Source organism: Peromyscus californicus, unplaced genomic scaffold (genome assembly GCF_007827085.1).
Source record: "Peromyscus californicus insignis strain IS unplaced genomic scaffold, ASM782708v3 Scaffold_12__1_contigs__length_115047231, whole genome shotgun sequence".
NCBI classification, from domain to species: Eukaryota; Metazoa; Chordata; class Mammalia; order Rodentia; family Cricetidae; genus Peromyscus; species Peromyscus californicus.
In genome coordinates this window covers 107,318,978-107,337,744 of record NW_026294413.1, presented here as the reverse complement: position 1 = coordinate 107,337,744, position 18,767 = coordinate 107,318,978, and the positions used below count along the sequence as shown (strand labels likewise).

The 18,767-nt window shown below is 45.6% G+C and overlaps 1 protein-coding gene across 7 annotated transcripts in view; it reads right to left on the bottom strand.

Moving 5' to 3' along the window:
• The window catches only part of Lrrc3b (leucine rich repeat containing 3B), an 83,797-nt gene extending 67,892 nt beyond the window's left edge, over positions 1–15,905 (bottom strand). The window contains exons 1-2 of one of the 7 annotated variants that reach the window (XM_052734068.1): positions 14,614–14,723; positions 13,478–13,830 (exon numbers count right to left, since the gene is read on the bottom strand). The gene's annotated coding sequence lies outside the window, so the exon portion shown is untranslated. Of the gene's footprint in view, positions 1–13,477; positions 14,154–14,217; positions 14,322–14,386; positions 14,580–14,613; positions 14,726–15,719 lie in introns of those variants that run through there. The other 6 variants (XM_052734069.1, XM_052734065.1, XM_052734067.1 and 3 more) reach the window with 6 other exon arrangements.
• Between the last annotated feature and the right edge of the window lie 2,862 nt (positions 15,906–18,767).

Genomic DNA, 18,767 nt, shown 5'->3' with positions numbered 1-18,767 from the left:
TCTCTCATGGTCCCTGATCAGTGACTTACAAACTCGGCTGCCCTTTTTAGACCTTAATTTATCTTAAGTCTCCAGTGTTCTTAGATCCATGTTTGGCAGAAAACCAAGTGAGTCTTTTCTGAACCAACCTAGAACCCTTTCAGCCATTTGTGCCTTTTCAACCAACTTCTAATCAAACTGGATATGACTCTCAGCCTCATATTTCCAGGGAACACAGCATTCCCTGCACCTATAATGATATTATAGACTTAGTTTTCCACATGCTTCTCTGCCTTCTGTTCCTGAGAACATCTTACAGATTATATGTTGGTACCCCAGTGCCATAGCTAGATGACCTGAATAGTATACTAATCGCCACACTACGGGCCCTTCAGAATGACTCACATTCCAGGAATGGAGAGAAAATATGGAAAAGAAACCAGGGCTGGTGAATTCAGGCCAGATATGGTGGTACACATATGTAATCCAGCTCTTTCAGCTTTCAGAAAGCTGAGGTGGGAGGATTTTTAACTGGAGGCTGGCCTGTGTGAAATGATGGAACCCTTCTTCAAAATAACAATGTCAACACAACAAAGCCCACATTTCGAAGTTGAGAGCCTACATAAAGCAATCTATTTTGACATTGTTGATGTAAGAATCACAAAGGGGGTTTGCTCAAAACAAGGCCCTTCAACGATTCTGACCTAGCTGGTTTGGGGCAGGGCACAGAACTTCTGTTTGACAAACAGGCTGTCCTCATGAACAAGGTCTTCGGAACGCAGCTTAAAGAGCCACCATCAAAAGAACTCCAAGGAGCAGTAATTAAAGGCAGAGTTCTAAAATGAGGATCCTTTAGATAACTTAATGGAGAGTTCCGGGGCTGGAAGGAGAACATAAAAACTTGGGTTTCTATCTCTAGCACATGTCTTCAGAATCAAAGACGTCGACAGTCTGAACCCTTCAGCCTGACTCACAGAAGGAAAATGAACTTTTTCTTCATAACAGGAGTAGAAGCATCAATTTCTGTTCTTGATCTCTCCACCTAAACTCATCCCTGAACTTTACGCCCATGAAGCAAAGACTGCTGGGTACTCAGGATACAAATAATGATATTCATGAGGAAAGGCCCTTTGGGGGCCATATAAAAGAGATGATGGAAGGTCTGAGGAAAATACTTGGTTCACAAGAATATTAAAAAAGAAATTCTGAGTACAGACCATAAACCTAGGAAAACTATCCCTGATTCTGGGACACTAATGCTCACAATGTGCAAGTAAGCATTTACTTGTGTTCATTCCTATCATGGTTACTATGGTTAACCACATATACCAAAACTTTTCAGGATTCTCTGTAAAAGTTGATTGTTAAGTTTCTGATATATAAAAAAAGAGGGAACCCCACATATAAGAATTGTTTTTTAAAAAAACCACTTATTTAATCAAGTTACTCCTCTGTTTTAATCCATTCATGTGCTTATGGGACCTCCCCAGTGGTTTCCACATGTGGCTTAAGGCTCCGCTGTCTGTTAACCATCTTGGGTTACTGAGCACTTAGAACATGGGTAGGGTGGATGGAGAAAGAAATGCTTAATTATATGTAACTGTGATTAAATTAAACTTCAGAATATTTCTTCCTTTATTGAAAAATGTTAAATGTGTAGGGGCAAACCTGGCTCAACACCATATATATTAACCATACATTTTAAAAATGTAAAAAGTAACCAAATATTTCTGATGAAAATTCAGAATTTAGCATGTAGAATTGTGTAAGTCAAAATATAGGCTAGCTCTTGGAGACAATGTGAATAAAACTCAATAAAGTTTAATTTGATTACTTGTTGAAATATTTTAACATATTGAGATAAGCATATTGCTGAAACAAATTTCATAGTTTTCTTCTTATATGCTTAGTGTGGTATATTGGTTAGTTTTTATCAACATTATACAAGGTAGTCATTTGGGAAAAGGGACTCTGAATTCAGAACCTCCATCAGATTGGCCAGTAGGTGAGTTTATTGAGCATTTTCTTGACAAATGATTGGTGTAGGAGGGTATAGCACATTTTGAGTAGTGCCAACTCTTGGCAGGTTATGCTGAGTTACATAAGAGCTAGTAAGCACATTACTCCATGACTCTTGTTTCAGTTCCTGTCTCTAGGTTTCTACCTTGAGTTTCTCCAATGACTAGCTGAAATAAATCCTTTCTTCTCCAAGCTACTTTTGGTTATAGTATTTATCAGAGTAATAAACACCCTAACTAAGAAAAATTTTAATTATCTAAATTGCAAGTGACGATGAATTTCGTTTGAACAATACAACTATCCAAGACCAAATGGAATGTGAATATTGAAGGCTAGGCATGACAGAAAATATTTGTAAACCTACACTTAGGAGGCTGAGATAAGATGATCATGAGTTCAAGGCCAGCTTGGGCTACACAGAGAGACCTTGTCTCCTAAAAACAAAAATATACAAACTTATGATTATTGAATGTTGTTACTAAGCATTTAAAAAAAATAGTAGAACACTGTGCTGGAGGGTAATGAGCATCCGTATCTAAGGCAGCCACTCTAGGGGTCTGTCAGCTGACTCCGGGAATGCCATCTTCCGGAAATGAAATCCGAGCTGAGCCTTGTCCAGCCGGCCATGTTTATGCTAGAGAAGCTGGAACAGTGTGTGAGTCATTTGGAAAAGAACCTGAGGGCTGCAGGTCCCACTCCAGTACCTAGTCACTTCCACGTTCAACATCCTTCATCCAGATAATATATATTCCAAACACCATCCTCACTACAAAAGCTGAAGAATAAATATTGGTGACTGGGTACTTTCCAGCACAGTAATGGCCTGGCATGTGCAGACCCATGAACTTCAGTCTCCAATATTAGATAAAAAGTAGCAGAAAACAGTGATGAGGATATTTAAAACATTTCACCATTGTTAAGGTAACCTAACATTGTTCTGAATAAATGAAAAAGTATTTCTCCCCTACAGGACTGATTATGAGCTAACCACATTTTTGGTTGAATTATGGTATATATATATATATATATATATATTTTTAAATTAACAAACACAGATACTACTTTAGAATCTATGTACAGGTTTCACCTGTATGGAGACAATGCCAGTTCGCAATTGTCTGGGATGTTTTCTGATTTTTTCTTCCACTGACCTCTAACTAGAATTGGGTGTTCTCTTCCATGCTAAAGGCATGCCACAGATTACATCACCACTATCTGCTCCTTTGAAGTCTTCAGTAAAAGTCACAGTTTCCCTTCACATAGGACAATATAGCTCCTGGAATCATAAAATAGTATAGCTTTAAAACCGTGTGGTTAACCCCTCCTGATATTAAAACTTATACTACCTCGAGGGGTTAAATTTAGACACAGAGGCAAGTGTCTGTGATGCTGCTAGTCTTTCCTATGCACATTTGATCTGCATTCATAGACCAGAAGGATGCAGACATTAAAAAAAAATAGAAAATTCAAATCAGAATTTTTAATTCTTCATTAATTGTCTCTTGCAATATGATATGCATGTGGGCAACTAGTCAAGCCCAGGTAAGACAAATATATCTATCTAATGCCTAAGAGAACTTCCTGAGGTGTGGAACTTAAGATAATTTTTTAATTATTGATAACACATTAGGTAATGGCATAGTCTTGCATAATGCTCAGGGTGCTTTGTACTGGTAGTCCTGGCACTTAGGAGGCTGAGGTGAGAGGGCTGTGAGTTAGAGGCCAGTCTGGGTTACATGGGCTCTGTCTGTCTGTCTCTCTTCATAGATACATCAAGAAGTTATACACAGGTTCAAGCGGACCGCCAAAGAATCCTCTGTGAGAAAAAATGGCTTAGATCCCTGCTCTAGACAGCCTGTAACTGGAGCACCCGGTCGGTATCTCCATCACTGTATCCACTCTTCCACCCAGGCCATAGCCGTGCTTATGCTTTCAACTCTGCTCAAACTGATAAGAAGATCATCATTACTATCTGCACAGAGGAAAGAGAAGGAAGGAACTGGACTTTTAAAAGAAAGGCTCCCAAGAGGAAGTCCTAGAGCTGATGTGGACTGAGAGGTTTTAGAGGGTGGGAAGCTAACAGCAATCTCCTAGTAGCTCAATCAGCAATTTTTCCAGCAAGCAGATGACTCTTCCACCTTCAGGAAGAAAAGTGAATTCATCTTCCCTCTTACAACTAAAATGACTTCCCTCAGATACTCCACATAGCACTGCAGTGCCCTCCAGACAGACTGCAACGTGAGGCTCGTACAGTTGATACAGCTTCAAGAGGGAGAAGCTCATGTTGGAGGCCTGAGTAGTGTGACTATTGCCCAATAGAGAGAAAAAGCCCTGGCCCAAAACAGCACTGTTGACTTGAGAATTTTTTTTTCCTGTTTTAACACACACACACACACACACACACACACACACACACACACACGCACACACACACACACACACACACACACACACACACACGCACACACATGCACACACACACACAGAGTGAGAGAAAAAGAGAGAGAGAGAGAGAGAGAGAGAGAGAGAGAGAGAGAGAGAGAGAGAGATTGATTCAGCCCACTATTAAATATTGTCAATATGTTTTCTCCATTACACAACTGGAATGCTGTTACCTAAGCACGTCAGACTCTTCAAACCCCACACCCACACGTTCTGAACTCAGCTGCACCCGCTGTGGTAACGAGGGAGAGTACCTTGAGGAAATCAGGTCTCTGCTGACAAGAAGCAAACCTTGTAGAGTGAATTCCGTGTAGTGTCTGAGTCACTTCTTACAGCAAGAGAAAATTTTACAGCCACCATTTTGTCAGAAAATTCTACTTGCTGCGTGGCCAGACCACTGGACCTGGACAGGCCCCGTCAATACCAGGGTTCTAAGCCTTTGGGAAAGGAAGGATCAGAGGTTTTTCTTTCTTTTAGCTCAAGGAAACCAGGACTTGGCAAGTCAGCATCCAAACTTGAAAGCTCTCTTTTGAGAAGAGTTAGTTCTAGGAGACCTTGATGAAATCGCTAATGCTTAGACATAGTTACTTGCTGCATGCTGGGTAAGTAGGAAAGCATGCTGACTGCATTTATTTTACTATCATTATGTCTCCATGGGGTGAGCCAGTAAGAAAAGCAGAGCTCATTAACATCTTGGAGTGGTGTGTGTGTGTGTGTGTGTGTGTGTGTGTGTGTGTGTGTGTGTGTATGTGTGTGTGTGTGTGTGTGTATGTGTGTGTGTGTATCACTAAGATAATCTAATTTATCTTTATTTCAAGTTACCATTGCAGGAATTCTTTAACATTGGATGAACTATTTCCAAACTATCCAGGTGGGATAAATGTTATTCTCTTTACTAGAGTTCACACTTTCAATCAGTATATGATTATTGAGAGCCTACTACTATAGGTCAGAATGTCGTTTACCCCAGATAAAGGAACAGGTACCTTCTTACTTATCAAGAGGCAGGTGAGTACCCAAGTTGGCCCATAGTAACTTCCTTTCAGGATGATATTGGGTAGGGTGGCTTCAACAACAGCAATTTTTCTCTTACCATTCTGGAAATGATGCAGCAGAACCAAGTCTGGCATGGCCTTTGTGTGGATGGCAGTGAATGTCTTCCCACTGTGCCTTTACATGGTTTTCGTTGAATGTGAAAGAGGAAGAAAGGTTTGCTATCTCTTCTTGGGGGAAGCAATACCATTTCAAGGGACGCCTTCATTACCTCCTCTGATCCTAACCGTGTTTCAAAGGCTGCATCTCAAAACATCACACCAGCGGCTTGAATTATGATGCACACTTAACACAAAATTTGCTACTCCATCTCTATGCCCAACACACGCAATACTGCCAGTAGAGCAGGCTACGTGTCACGTGTGACATGCATCTACCCAGAAGAGGGGTGTGTGGGCTCCTCTGGGGACCAGCACATACAGTGGTCAGAAGGACAACTGAGGAAGGTCTACAAAGACAAAAGACACTTCAGGCCTTGGGACCAAGATGGCTTAGCCTTTGGGTGTCTAGGGGTGAGTAGAACTCCAAAGTTCAGGTCAGAGCTGAAACAGTGGGGTCAAAGTTCAACAACGGAGCTCCTGGAGTTAGGTACCTCCATTCAAGGCTTGCCTGCTTCTTTAAAACTGCCTGTGACAACAACATGGCTGGTGGAATAGTAGACCTGAAGTTTTCACAAAGCGGACTTCTTTTAATCCAGTGATGTGATGTGCGTCTAGTGACGTGTGCGGGGTGTGTGTCTGTCTCCTGACAACGTCAAAGCCAGTATCCACTGAGCTCAGTCCCTCAAGCAGAAATAATTAGACTCTTGTAAGGTATGATCATCTCTTTGAAATCCCTCATGATCAAAACTAGACTGGGGTAGAAAGGATAAAGAAATAAAAGGATAAAAGGGATGCCAAAGCCAAGATGAGGATGAGATCTCCCTGACTCACACGTGAGTGTAGGTGAGTCCCCCTTGTCCCCTGGAAGGAGCTGGCTGCACACACTCAGAGGAGCTCAGTGTCGACTGCAGCCTTGCATCCCTGCTGCACAACCAGTGTGACTCCTGGCTGGATCTCTGACATAAACTTCCAACAAGCAAAGTCAGACTCTGTGGAGTGTGATACACAGAAGAAAGCAGGAAACACACCCATGGATCTCTCCTTCACACTGCAGGAACTTAGGAGGCATGTGTGGGCATTTGGGAACCCTTGAATGACTGTGCTATTTTGGGTCTGCTCTGGGTGTGCAGCTGTCACAGCACCCAGGGACCTGTGGATTATACCAACACTTGTCTGATTGCACCGGCTCGATTTCCATCATCCAAGGACCTCCCACAGTAAGGTACAGAGGACAAGAATTACAGTAAGCATTTGGCAGAAAAGTAATGCTCAGAGCTTATGGGACTCACCTGTGCTCACATACACTGGCAGTCGGAATCACATTCAAAGTGAGGAATTCCAGTTGCATATCTTAGCACCTTTAAACAGGCTTGGGAACGTAGACTCCCCTCTGCGGTGGAAGCCTGAACACAGCCTGCACCACACGTGTCCTCTCTTGCTTTCTCACTGTTTGCATCAATAAAAAGCCTCACTACGTAGCCCAAGCTATTCTCAAGCTCAAGATCCTCCTGCCTCAGCTTCTGAGGGTTGAGATTACAGTCACATAGTGCCATGCAGGCTTCCGTGTCCACTTTAGCTGACTGAGATCAACCACAGACCTGAGGGGCTCTCAGGAGCAGGCTGGGCTTCTGACTTGGGAAAGCTAAAGCTCTGCCCTGGCTTGGCGACATCAACAGACAAGAGGAAGCAGCAACTTACTCCCTGGAGCCCCTCGCCAAAGCTGCGGGCAGATTAAATCCCCTCATCTAGAACCTCAGGCTCTAGAACCATATCCTAATCGGCTTCTCACCTGGTGCCCCCTTGGGCCCCGCTCATGTGCTGCCTCCTCTGTCTGCGCTACTGGATGGGTACCTATGAGCATCTTTTGTTGTCAGTCCAGCTGCCTCAGGCTCTCGAAAGCCAATTTTGACAACCCTGGAACAAACAAGAAGCTTCCTTCAGGGCTCTGGGACATTTTCTAATGCTTGTTTTATTTGTTTATTTAATTTTGATTTTATATGTATAGGTGTTTTGTCTGCATGTAGGTCTCTGTATTATACGACCACAGTGCTCATGGGGACCTGAAGAGAGTACTGTATTCCCTAGAACCAGAGTTATGGATAGTTTTGAGCTGCCATGTGAGTAACTGAGAACTGAATCCAGGTCCTCTGTAAGAGCAACAAGTGTTCTGAACCATGAAACCACATTTCCAGTCCTATAAATTTCTTTTCACAGGTACATGTTCAGTGCTTGAGTACACAGTCAGTTATCAATACTGCTTTGCTTGGTGTCAATAACAATGCCTTATTAGCCAGGTGTAAAAAGCACATTACACACATAATTCTCTCATGTCTCTATTTTTATACCCATTTCACATAGAGAAAATTGAGGCATACTAACGACAGAAGGATGCCCCACTTGCTCAGTTGGCTGTTAAATGGCAGGAGAGGTGTTGGTACTTGGTTGGGTTATCTCTAGATGGAAGGACATATGGGTAGGTAGATAAAATCTCCACATTGAGACAAGGAGGGGAGAGGGAGAGATGGAGAGAGCAGAAAACCTTTGAGAATAGGATCATAAAGGGGAGCAGGGCTGTGGTGTGTTGCAGGGAAATTTCACAACTAGATTTCTGGCCATGTGTCCTGCTTTGTAGTCTAAACACTCACCCCATTAACTTCAAACTACCAACACAGAGCTGGAGACAAGAATGGGGACAATTGTCAGTACCGATAAGGCCCAGCCCAGAGGTGCTTATAGGATACCAAGGAATAAAGGAACAGCGAAGAGCCGGTGGAGGACCATGAGGCCATCCTAGGACAGACCCTCTTATGAATAACCAGATTCATACCCTTCCCCACTGTCATACCCTTCCATATCCGGCACTTTCCCACCCAACTCTTGAATAGCCCATCTGCTAATTCTAGGGCTGCGAAAAATGTTCCAGGTATCCTTGACCCGCAAGAGTACAGGATGTCTGCCCACCACAGCTGGATTTGTGCATAAGCTAATATGTGAGTGTGAAACAGCTCACGTGGGGAGGCTAGTCCATGGACTAGAAATACAAAGATACACCCTTGACCATTACAGCCCATGCGGCTGGAGGCTTCTGAGGGGTCTGAGTCCCAGCTAGTCCTCTCACTGAACATTCATGAAGCAAGCCCAATGCCAGCATATGGTCAGAAAGCTGAACCTACATACACCTGAAAACTATTTTGTTTTCTGAGACCTCACCTCTACTCTCTAAGCCAAAGGTTTTCTTGAAGAACTTGTTTTTCTACTAAGCAGGTTCTGTTTCACCAGTCAGAACAAACAAAACTGTTCATCTCAGGAGCTGGACATTCAGTCATTGTCCCAGTGCAGGATGATAAGAGCCATCTGTTTAGGAAACACACCATAATTTCAATCCACTGTCCATCCCTCAGCTTAAGAGTTCTTCAGATCCTGGGCTTTTTCCATGGGTCTCTCACCACCTGCCTGCATTCTGGAAGTTTCCTGATAGCTAGAAAGTGCTCAAGGAAAGCAAGTAAGCTTTTCACACAGCAGCACTCATACTCACTGCCACTTTGGAGTGGCAGCACCTACACCAGCCACAGAGGTTACATTAATACATGCATTCCATAGGAACCACAGAGGGCAGCAACAATGGCTAGAAGTGAATCTTATGTGCAATCTTACATATATGCAATACATTTAAACATGCTATTCCAGAGCCCCCATGGCTTCATCCGATCTGCCAAGGACAATGGGGTACAGATGGCCATAAGAGGCCAGGGCTGGGGACAGGCGAGGGACAGTAATGAATTGTTCTGGCATGTAAGAAAGAAATGTGGCCCTCTGAGAAGATCTGCATTAGGAGTGCCTCAGCTCACTTTTCTCTAACGTTCCTCACCACATACCTCCCCTTCTGTCTCCTCTTCATTTTTCCCTTGTCCTCGGGTTTGGAGAAGGCATGGGTGTCACTCTCCTGTGCTGACACTCCCTTCCTGTGCCTGGTTCAGTTCCTGTGTCTCTCTCCTTCCCTTGGACTAGCCCTCTTCTCTCCCACTCCTGCCTGTCACTTGGCCCTCCTGTGCCTGCTGGTGCCACTTGCCACCTCCTTAGGCTCTGCAGCAGAAGCCTTGGTCACAGACAGGCTCCATCATACCATTTAGGAATAAAGCACATTTACTGACGGGAGGTATTTCTGAGACACAGTAGGAAGAATACACTGGCCATCTCAATAAATGCCTGTACACTACTCCTAACAGGGAAGATGAAAGCTTACCTTGTGAGGTGGGTGGAAAGCATCCTGCTGGGTAATTCCAATGGCCCCACTGTATGGAACCCCAGAGACCAGACCAGGACCTTTCTCCTGCCCAAATCCCTAGCCAAGTGCATTAATTAAGCACTGCAAGCAGGAAGCCCTGAGGGCAGGCCTGGAGAAGGCCTGTTCCTCTAAGTCAGAGGTGAGGTTAGAAGACTGGGGGAGAGGCAGTCTTGTGCTTTAGAAAAACTTACAGTGCACTGTTCCCGCAGCCCTGCCCTTGTCTAGAGACATGTACTGTGAAAGTTTTTCCCAGTAAGGTAGTGGAGAGAATACTTATCCTATCAATAACCCAAGGGAAAAAGACAGGGCAGGAAAGAGGGAGGGGCGATGGGAGGGAGGGGAAAGGAAAGGAAATCAGAAAGCTAGCCTTGGAAACACAGTGCACTATCAAGTTTGCTCCATGATACTGGAAATAGTTTGAGATATATATTTGTTTCCATTTTCTTTTCCTAATAAAAGGCACTAAAACACTTAAAATAAAAACTGCGTAAGAGTGTAGTGATATTTTCACTAGGCAAGTATTAACATAAAATGTGCTTAGGAGCTTAGCATGGAATGAAATGATAAACATTGTAACCTTCCCTAATCTATTCATTTATCCCACGAAGAAGAAAGTCCACTTTTATGGGACTGGTTCTCTCTCCAAGACTTAATTATTCATTCCTGAAGAATTGTACTGGCCTTCCTACTAAACAGGCTCAAGAGAAGACTCCAGACTTCACTCTCATAGGAAATGGCCATGTCACATGACTCAAGAGAAGAATGCCCAGACTTTGTTGTCACAGGAAATGGCCATGTCATATGCTGAGCTGGGATGCATCAATCTTCTAACATTTTGTAAAGAGGACACAAAAGTAGATGGCCATCTCTCATCTAAAAGCCTGGTCCACCCTGCATTATCAAAAAATGTTCAGAGTTACAGTCTACAGAAAAAATGAATACAGTGATAAATTTTTAGTCACATAGAGACCTCAAAAGTGGACATGATTTAAGATATTATATAATGGTTTAAGACAGAATTTATGAAGATAAAACCTCTCTGGTTCTATTTTGATATTTTCATTTTGTTTGTTTCATTTATGGAATTATCTTCAAACCTTTTCCTTAGAATCTATTTTGACTTCTTTTTCTATTCAAAATCTAAGTTGGATACTCTGGATCTTAATTATTTACTTTTAAAAAATCAACCTAAAATGAAAATAATGTATAATTTCGCCATTTAGAACATGAACATTTGCAGTCAATGTATTCTGAAAGAAATCTTCATTTTTCTTGTGATTACGCTCATAGTTGTTCAGTTTTTCTCTTGTTCACAAACTCACAGTTATAGGATTTAAAACAAATAGATGCTTCGAGAATTGTGATGGCATCCTCTGAGCCACTTGATAGGATACCACAAAGGTGCCCATAGAATAAGAAGAGGGAACATGGGTCACAGGAGTCAGAGACCCACAGCTAATTCCCACCCTCCCTGAAAAGACTGAAATGGCCGACCAGGGTATTGACCCAGCTTCTCTGGATTCTCTTCTCTGTGGCAAAGAACAGAGACCATTTCTTGGCATGTAGTCACAATGGATTTCAAGGATAGCTCTTACTCTTTACTGCTCTGCCTTAGCCAAACCAGTATCCTAATCCCGAGACAGTTTTTTGGGGGGGGGGGACAAACTGATTGCTCACAGTCCTCCTGGAAGAGTGTGGCAGGTGTATGAGCTTTCCGACACACATTAAATTGTGATTCATTTTTAATGAACTCTCTAGAAAGTGAATGCAGCCCCCAGAGACCCTGAGACCCTGGGATTTGCCCAACAGACAAAGGTAGCAAGTGGAGGTGGATGGATGGAAAAGATAGCAAGGATAGTCTCTGTGACATACCCTTGCTTCTGGAGTTCCTGTCACCCAGAGCTTCTCCAGCAGACCTCACCTTCTCCTCCACCAGCCACTGCCCAGGACCTCTGTGCTGGTATGTCAACAAATTGGGGGTGATATAAGAGCCACCAGGTGTCCATGTTCACTTTTAACTTCTGCTATCCTGGTGCAGCTGAGAAATGGGCTTTTCTCACTCTCTAGCTGGATTTTTCTTAGTTTATCTTCCAGAGGAGGTCATCCTGGAACTATGACCTCAGAGAAAACACATGTACTATCCCTAGAAGCTAGAATCCTACTCCAAAAGACTGCTTAGAGGTTAAACAGAATGCCTAGGTGGCTGGGAAGTGCTCGCTATGGGAGTGTCTCAGTGAGTGGAGAAGCTTTTGAGTCCAAAGTACAAGAGAACACTTAGAATTATGTTAACAGGGAAGTCTAATGTAATGGGAAGCTACAGGAGAGAAATCCATCAAGGCATTTGGTTGCGTCAGAAAGAGATTTCCCCTTATGTTTTACAGTTTCTCTACTTCGGTAAATGACTGTGAGTAGGGCAGGACAAAACTACTCAAACTTGATAAGACCTTTCAAAAATGGCTGGGAATTCATTTAATCTTATTTAGAATCATTAAAGGTTTACATGGCTGGTTAATTTTTGTTGATTTGAAGGATTATAGTCTACTGCAATTTCCTTGCCCAGCCCACCAAAGAGCTGAGTTTGTGGTTGCTTAGGAAAAACAAGCAAAACTATCTTTTTTAAAATAGGGAAGTCTTTTTCCCTAAGGGTTTTTAAGATGCTGAAAAACATCAGGAATAAACATCTATTTGTGCATAAGAAGGTTCACTGGGCCCAGGAGTAAAAAGGCAATGCTTCCCACACTTATGCTACAAGCGCACTGAGGGGTGGTAGCCAGCACCAACTGGCCTCTGCAGAGGAACCATGGTCTCTGAGCTCCCAGACAGTGCTATATTCGCATTCAACTCCCAGACATTTTCCTGTGGAATACCCTTACTACCCCAAATGCCTCCGACTTCACAGCACAAAGCAGATCACACTTAGAAACCCAGCTCTGAATTTAAAAGAGAAACATCTGCTAACAGGTTGAAAAGAGAAGATCATCAACAACAAGGGGTTCCTTAGACTGGCTTCTGGTGCACCCCGGGAGACTCTAGACATACAATGTCAGTCCCCACTAGAGATTCCGGAGGAGAGGCCAGCATGCCAGCATGCACAGTATACCCCTGGGCTTAGACTGAAGGGGCCTCATGCATTCTCCCCTGTGGGCAGCCTTTACTACAAAACCTGATTGTGAGTTTGGGACCCACAGCTTGCCCTCTGGGGAACCAGTCCTACCATGTACTGGCTGGGTGACAAAGAGCAAACTGATTCTCCATGACTTGATTTTCCCAACTATAGTCATATAAAATCACTCCACCTAGCTTTTATGGCTATTGTGCAAACTAAAAGCAACTCATGCACGTACAATACCCAGGATAATGTCTGGCTCTGCATGCAGAACCACCACCCCAGTGAATGCTAAGAGGCACTATTATCACTCCAGTCTCCCCCACACAGTTCAACCACTGGCCGAAGCTACCTCAGTGAGGCTTTGAAGCCTTCTCCCAAGTTCCCAAGACATGAGACACCCCACCCTATTTCTGTGAAAAGGGGGGAAGCACTAATACAGGTGAGAAACATCTAGAAACCTGTCAGAGGGGTTGAGATCTAGAGTCCTACCTCAGATATCCAGGTAATTCAGAAGAAGCTGCATGCTGTCACCTGCCAGGTCTGGCTGGTGAGGGTGTGGCCTTTGTGCCCCAGAAATGCATTAGAAGCATGTGTAGAGGGAATCCCCATTCTTGCTCCTCTGGCTCTAGAGCTGTCTGTTTTGAAGCAGAGAGCTAGCAGCTCCAGGTAGGCCTGGGGATGGGAGTGACTGCCATAAAATTCCTCCTAGAGCCCTGATAGTCCACCACTCTTCTAGAAGGCTCCGACCAAAAAGGGAAGCAAATTGACTCCAATCCTGCTTTCTCCTGGCTAGTGCAGGATAGGAGAAGCAATCACAGGGCAACCTAGGGAAGGTTGTTCTCCTAGAAGCCAGAACATGAGAAGTTGAGGCGGGGAGAACCTGGGAGCTTTCCACAGCCCCACACCAGCACAACCTCCAAATGCTTCCCCACCAGGCTAGGTAGGAACTGGAGACAAGCAGGGCTCTCAACCGAAAGTGTCACAGGAGATAGGGCGAGGAGGGCTATGCACCTCCTCTCTCAGACATGGTGATGTGTCCCCCACTCAGGAAGAGAGGAGGAGTTTGGAGATAAATAGAGAGGGGATGCCCTTTCTTTGCAATGGGCCCCTTCCCACAAGTGGTCTTGAAGGCCAGATGGCTGGGGTGGAAAGGAGTATTCCTGCATCCACCAAGTCATCAGAAACAAACAGGGCGATTTATCTGGGGGTTGCAAAGTGGGTGGACCCACCTCTGATCCCCGAGACCAGGTCGCAAAGCTGGGTCTCCCTTCACGGGAGGAGCTGTGCACACCCCCTTCCGCTGCGACTCTCCACACACCCTCCAGTTCTAAGCTAAGATCTTTCCCAGCCCAGCTCAGGGCTCCCCCACTCCCTTCTTTGCTCCGCCCAGGTGCAAACCTTGAAGCAGCCAGGAGAAGGTGGCTCAGGGTGCAGCCTCCGCCCTGCACTCTTCTCTGGAGGGTTGGGACCCCAGCCTATCTGCTGAGCGCTGAGGATCCCCCTTTGCTTTCCACACATAAATACACCCCTAGGGATCAGGCCAGGAGTCCCCTTCCCATTCCGGGACGTGGAGACATCCTTGACGCCCCAGTGCCGTCAGAGACGGTGGGCGTAGATCTACCGACCCGGTTGCGAAGATGAAGGGGTGTAGAGACGAGCGGGTGCGGGAGAGGACAGGGGCTGTGGTCCGCTTGGAGCCAGGAACGGCGTCCTCGGTCCACGATCTGAACATTCAGTCACCGCCCAAGATGCCAACGCATTCAGAATGTAGCCGAGAGGTTTGTTTGTTCCTGGGGAGGGAGCTCTTTCTACCCTAGGCAGAAGCAGCAAGCCTTCCTAAATACCCCGGGGCAGGAATTCCAGGAGCTGCTTCCCACCTCGGGACCTCCCAGGTACCTAAGCCCCTCCCCCTGTATTTACACATCCAGGCCGGCGCCCCCCACCCCCACCGGACTTCAATCTCTTCCAAATCCTCTTCAGTGGCCACGCTGGGCTGTCCCTTCGCCCACGTTAGCAGAGCCTTTCCGTCCCCTCACCCTTGGGTAGATCTCACCCTCTGGCTGCCTCCCGCATCCTCAAGAGAGACCTTTTCCTCCCAGAACCACTTACTTCACCCACCCAGATCCACACTTGCATTTCCCATGGCACAAAACCATAACCCAAAGCCACTCTGAGGATTTTATTATCGAGTTGGGGGTGGCGTACTCGAGTGGTCTGACCCCCACCGCTCTGGATGGAGACCCCGGGTAACAGCAGCCTTCCCTTAAGTCCCTCCTCTCCTGGTCCTCTGCCCCTACCCAGCTGCGACAGGCAGGAGAAGCACTACTAGATCGCAAGCCCTCGTCTCTGGAACCGGAGCTGCAGAGAGCGAAAAGTCGAACTGCAAGAACACAGTGAGAGAAATGGGCAAATGCGTTAAGGAAGGGGGAGCTGGGGGAAGGGCGCACGAGAGAAATGAACAGACACCGCACCAGGTGAGAACCACACAGGGAGGGTCACAAAAGTTTGCAGACTGCTGCATGGCACCTGGTTGCACAAGAGCGAAAAGGGTCGACTTCTCTTCTCCAGGCAGAGTCTCTCCAAAGATCTGTGTCAAAGGGACCCGGGGATTTGGACTGACAGGACTCAGAACTGCGGTGACCGTTCTCTGCTTCCCAGAGAGATGGCCTAGGCAACCTGACTGGGAGCTGATCCCGCGCTCTGCGTAAAGCAACAGGCGGCTGCACCTTACCTTGCGCCAGTCCTGGGTTGGGATGGCTGCTCCATCCTCGTGGCGCAGGGAGGAGGCGTTTGGTGCGTATGCCTAGGGGTGTGCGCGCTGCCAGGGCTGCAGCGGCCGCCACCTCCAGCAGGCTGCGAACTGGGCTGCCCACCCTGACCCGGCCCGCCGGCCGGGCTCCGCTCCGGAGCGACCGCCGCGGCGGCGTGGATGCGCTGTGGCCGGGGCGCAGGACGCAGGCTGTGCGTGGCGCGGCTGGCGTCTTTGCGCGCCGCCACCGAGCGAGGGTGCGGCCCCGGGCGGCCGTGTGGGGCACGACTTGGCTTTCGCTGCGGCGCCCGCCGCTGCAGACCCTGTGCAGGGAGCAGGAGTCTAGCTGGAGGAGGAGACAAAGATGCGAAGGAGGCAGAAAGCCACTCGCCAACATGCAGGCGGCTCAGTCACTAGAGGGGACTCGCCTCCAAACCTGGGCTGAGGATGGAGGAGGGGCGAGGCTTCTGGGGACTAGAAGACCTAGAACAGTGAACGTGACAGGCGGAGCTGGCTATCACCTCGCTGACACTGTTTTCTGCCTTCTAGCTGGAGGGTCCTGAATGAGGAGGGGAGGGTCTTCAGCCTTAGCCTCCTCCTTGGCTCTTGCACCCCCTTGCACAGTTCCAGGACAGGTTGCTATGGGCCCATTTTTTTCCTCCTGTTTCCTGATTAGTAAACAGGGCAATTGTTTAGCCAAGGCTCATTGCTATCAACAGGGAAAAAGCAAATATTTAAAATTAACTATACAAGGACGTCTTGTTGGATGCCAAGTATTGTGCTAGGCTATTGTGAAGAAGGATGAGTGAGAGAGGAGACAGGACTCCATACCCCAACCCCTGGTTCCATTGTCGGATTTCCAGATGAGTGTACCCTGAATTCGTGGTGACCAACATTTAGGCAATCAGTCGTAGTCCCTAATCCTTGGTAGCCAATCTCTCCTGCTTTCCCGGTAATCTCTGTCCCTCCCAGGAATGGCTTTAAATGTGCAACAGAAATAGTGTGTGTGTGTGTGTGTGTGTGTGTGTGTGTGTTAGAGAGACAGAGACTGAGACAGAGACAGAGTGAGACAAGTCAAGACAGAGAAAGAATTACTGGTTTCCATAATATTCTTATTTCATGACTTTATTTATAAGATCAGCACCAGAAACCAATTTAGGATTGAACAACCTGCTTTTCCAGCCTCAAAAAACGCCACGCTTTTTCCAAGTCTCCTTCCTCCTAACCTCCACCCAGGCCAAATCAATCTTTCTCTTCTCTATGCTGTCACAGACTTCCATCTTCCATCACTTGTAAGACTGATAAGATAGATTTTATCGTGTCACTCACCTGTGAGACCTCTTCCAGGTGCAACATTCAACAGGACTGGTATCTACTAAGTCCACTGAATACAAGGAATGCTTATGTATTCAAAGATCATCTCCTTCAAGAGCAGTGAATCCCAGTGTCCCTGGAATAAAGTGTGATGGAGCCTCTAGGAGTTTATGAAGGAACAGGGTACAGAGTGATTTTCACAGGCCCCTGGGCTGACTGCACACAGCTATTTCCTTCCTCTTTGTTCTTAGTTCATCTGCTCCCAGTGACCATCTCACTTCTCTGCTGAATCCCCAAAGACCAGAAAGCCATACTGTTGAGCTCATACACAGGGCAAGAGTCGGGCACACTGCGGCTAGCACCCAGAGCAAACCCATTCCAGATGGGGATCCACCAGAAAAATCTTTAACATTTGGTGACCTGTATCAAGCATGTTGCAAGCCTGCTGACATTCCTCCCCTTTGTAATGATGCTTTCTTCTTGCAGACACATTTAGAAAGATGTGAGCAGTGTTTCATTGCTGAACTGTGAAGAGGTGCACTGTGTCTAGACACATTGCAAAACTGTAAACCACTGTCACCCCAGAGCAGGCATGCCCTGTGAACAAGTCCCACATTAATACCCGTATATTCCATGGCTTCTATTTCTAATATTTCACAATGTGATTTGATTAGTCTGGATTTGAATTACTATTAATATTTTTTACAGTTTTAAACTGAGACTTTTAGAACCTAGAAATAAATACTTATGGATAATAGGCATGTAATTTGGTGTAATTATTCAGAGGGAAATTTGGCATTCTTATTGAAAGTATAAAATTTGTTTGTGATACCATGCCAATGCTTCTCACAACTCAGGAGATAACTGAGAGTATACAACAAAACTCATCTGTAGAGATGCTCGCTAGACTGCTGTACAAAGCAGTAGAAGGCTGAGAGAGAATAAGAGATGAATAGTGAAATATTTCATAGGGACTATGTGATAAAATACCACATGTGGGATTGTTATAGATGAGTATTGTCAGGGATGATGGGTGTAAGTTCAGTTGAAGGGTTCCAGAGGCACAAGATGACACAGAACACAATGGAGTTCAGAATCTGGATCCTACAGATCTGGCTTATATCCAGGCCTTCCCAATTGTTGATTAACGACGTCTGAAGCTTTAGTTTCTCTGCCATGTGGTTACTGTGATGCTGTGTTTTAAATGAAATAGTACTTGGAGGAACACTCATCACTTATTAATGTCCATAATGCATATACCTAGTTAAACGTAAAAGAAGAACATTCTGACAGTGGTTCAGATAACCTTCATGGTGGCTTCCTGGTTTGGTTGGCTCACCAAGTTGTCAACATGACTTGCTGACTGTTGGTGTCACCCAAGCTATAAAAAGGATAAATGACAGGGCATGGAGTTTGTCACCTCTGATATAAACTTAGATTTGTTTTGTAGCAACCAGGAATCAAGTCCAGCTCAGCAAATTTGGTATTTAGTATGAGACTCTGATTGGTTCTTTCCTCTGCTTGTGCTGACATCCAATTAAAAAAATGAAATAGGAGAAAGGACGCTTCTTGGAAGCTCTACCTGTGAGTTAATTAGTGAACCAGAGAAGGAACTTAGCATGAAAGGGTCATGAGGCTCTCTGACCTTCACATTCACCTTCAGGGCCCTTCTGCTTCAGAGCTGGGCCATTTGTAAAAGTTGTCTGCACACACAAG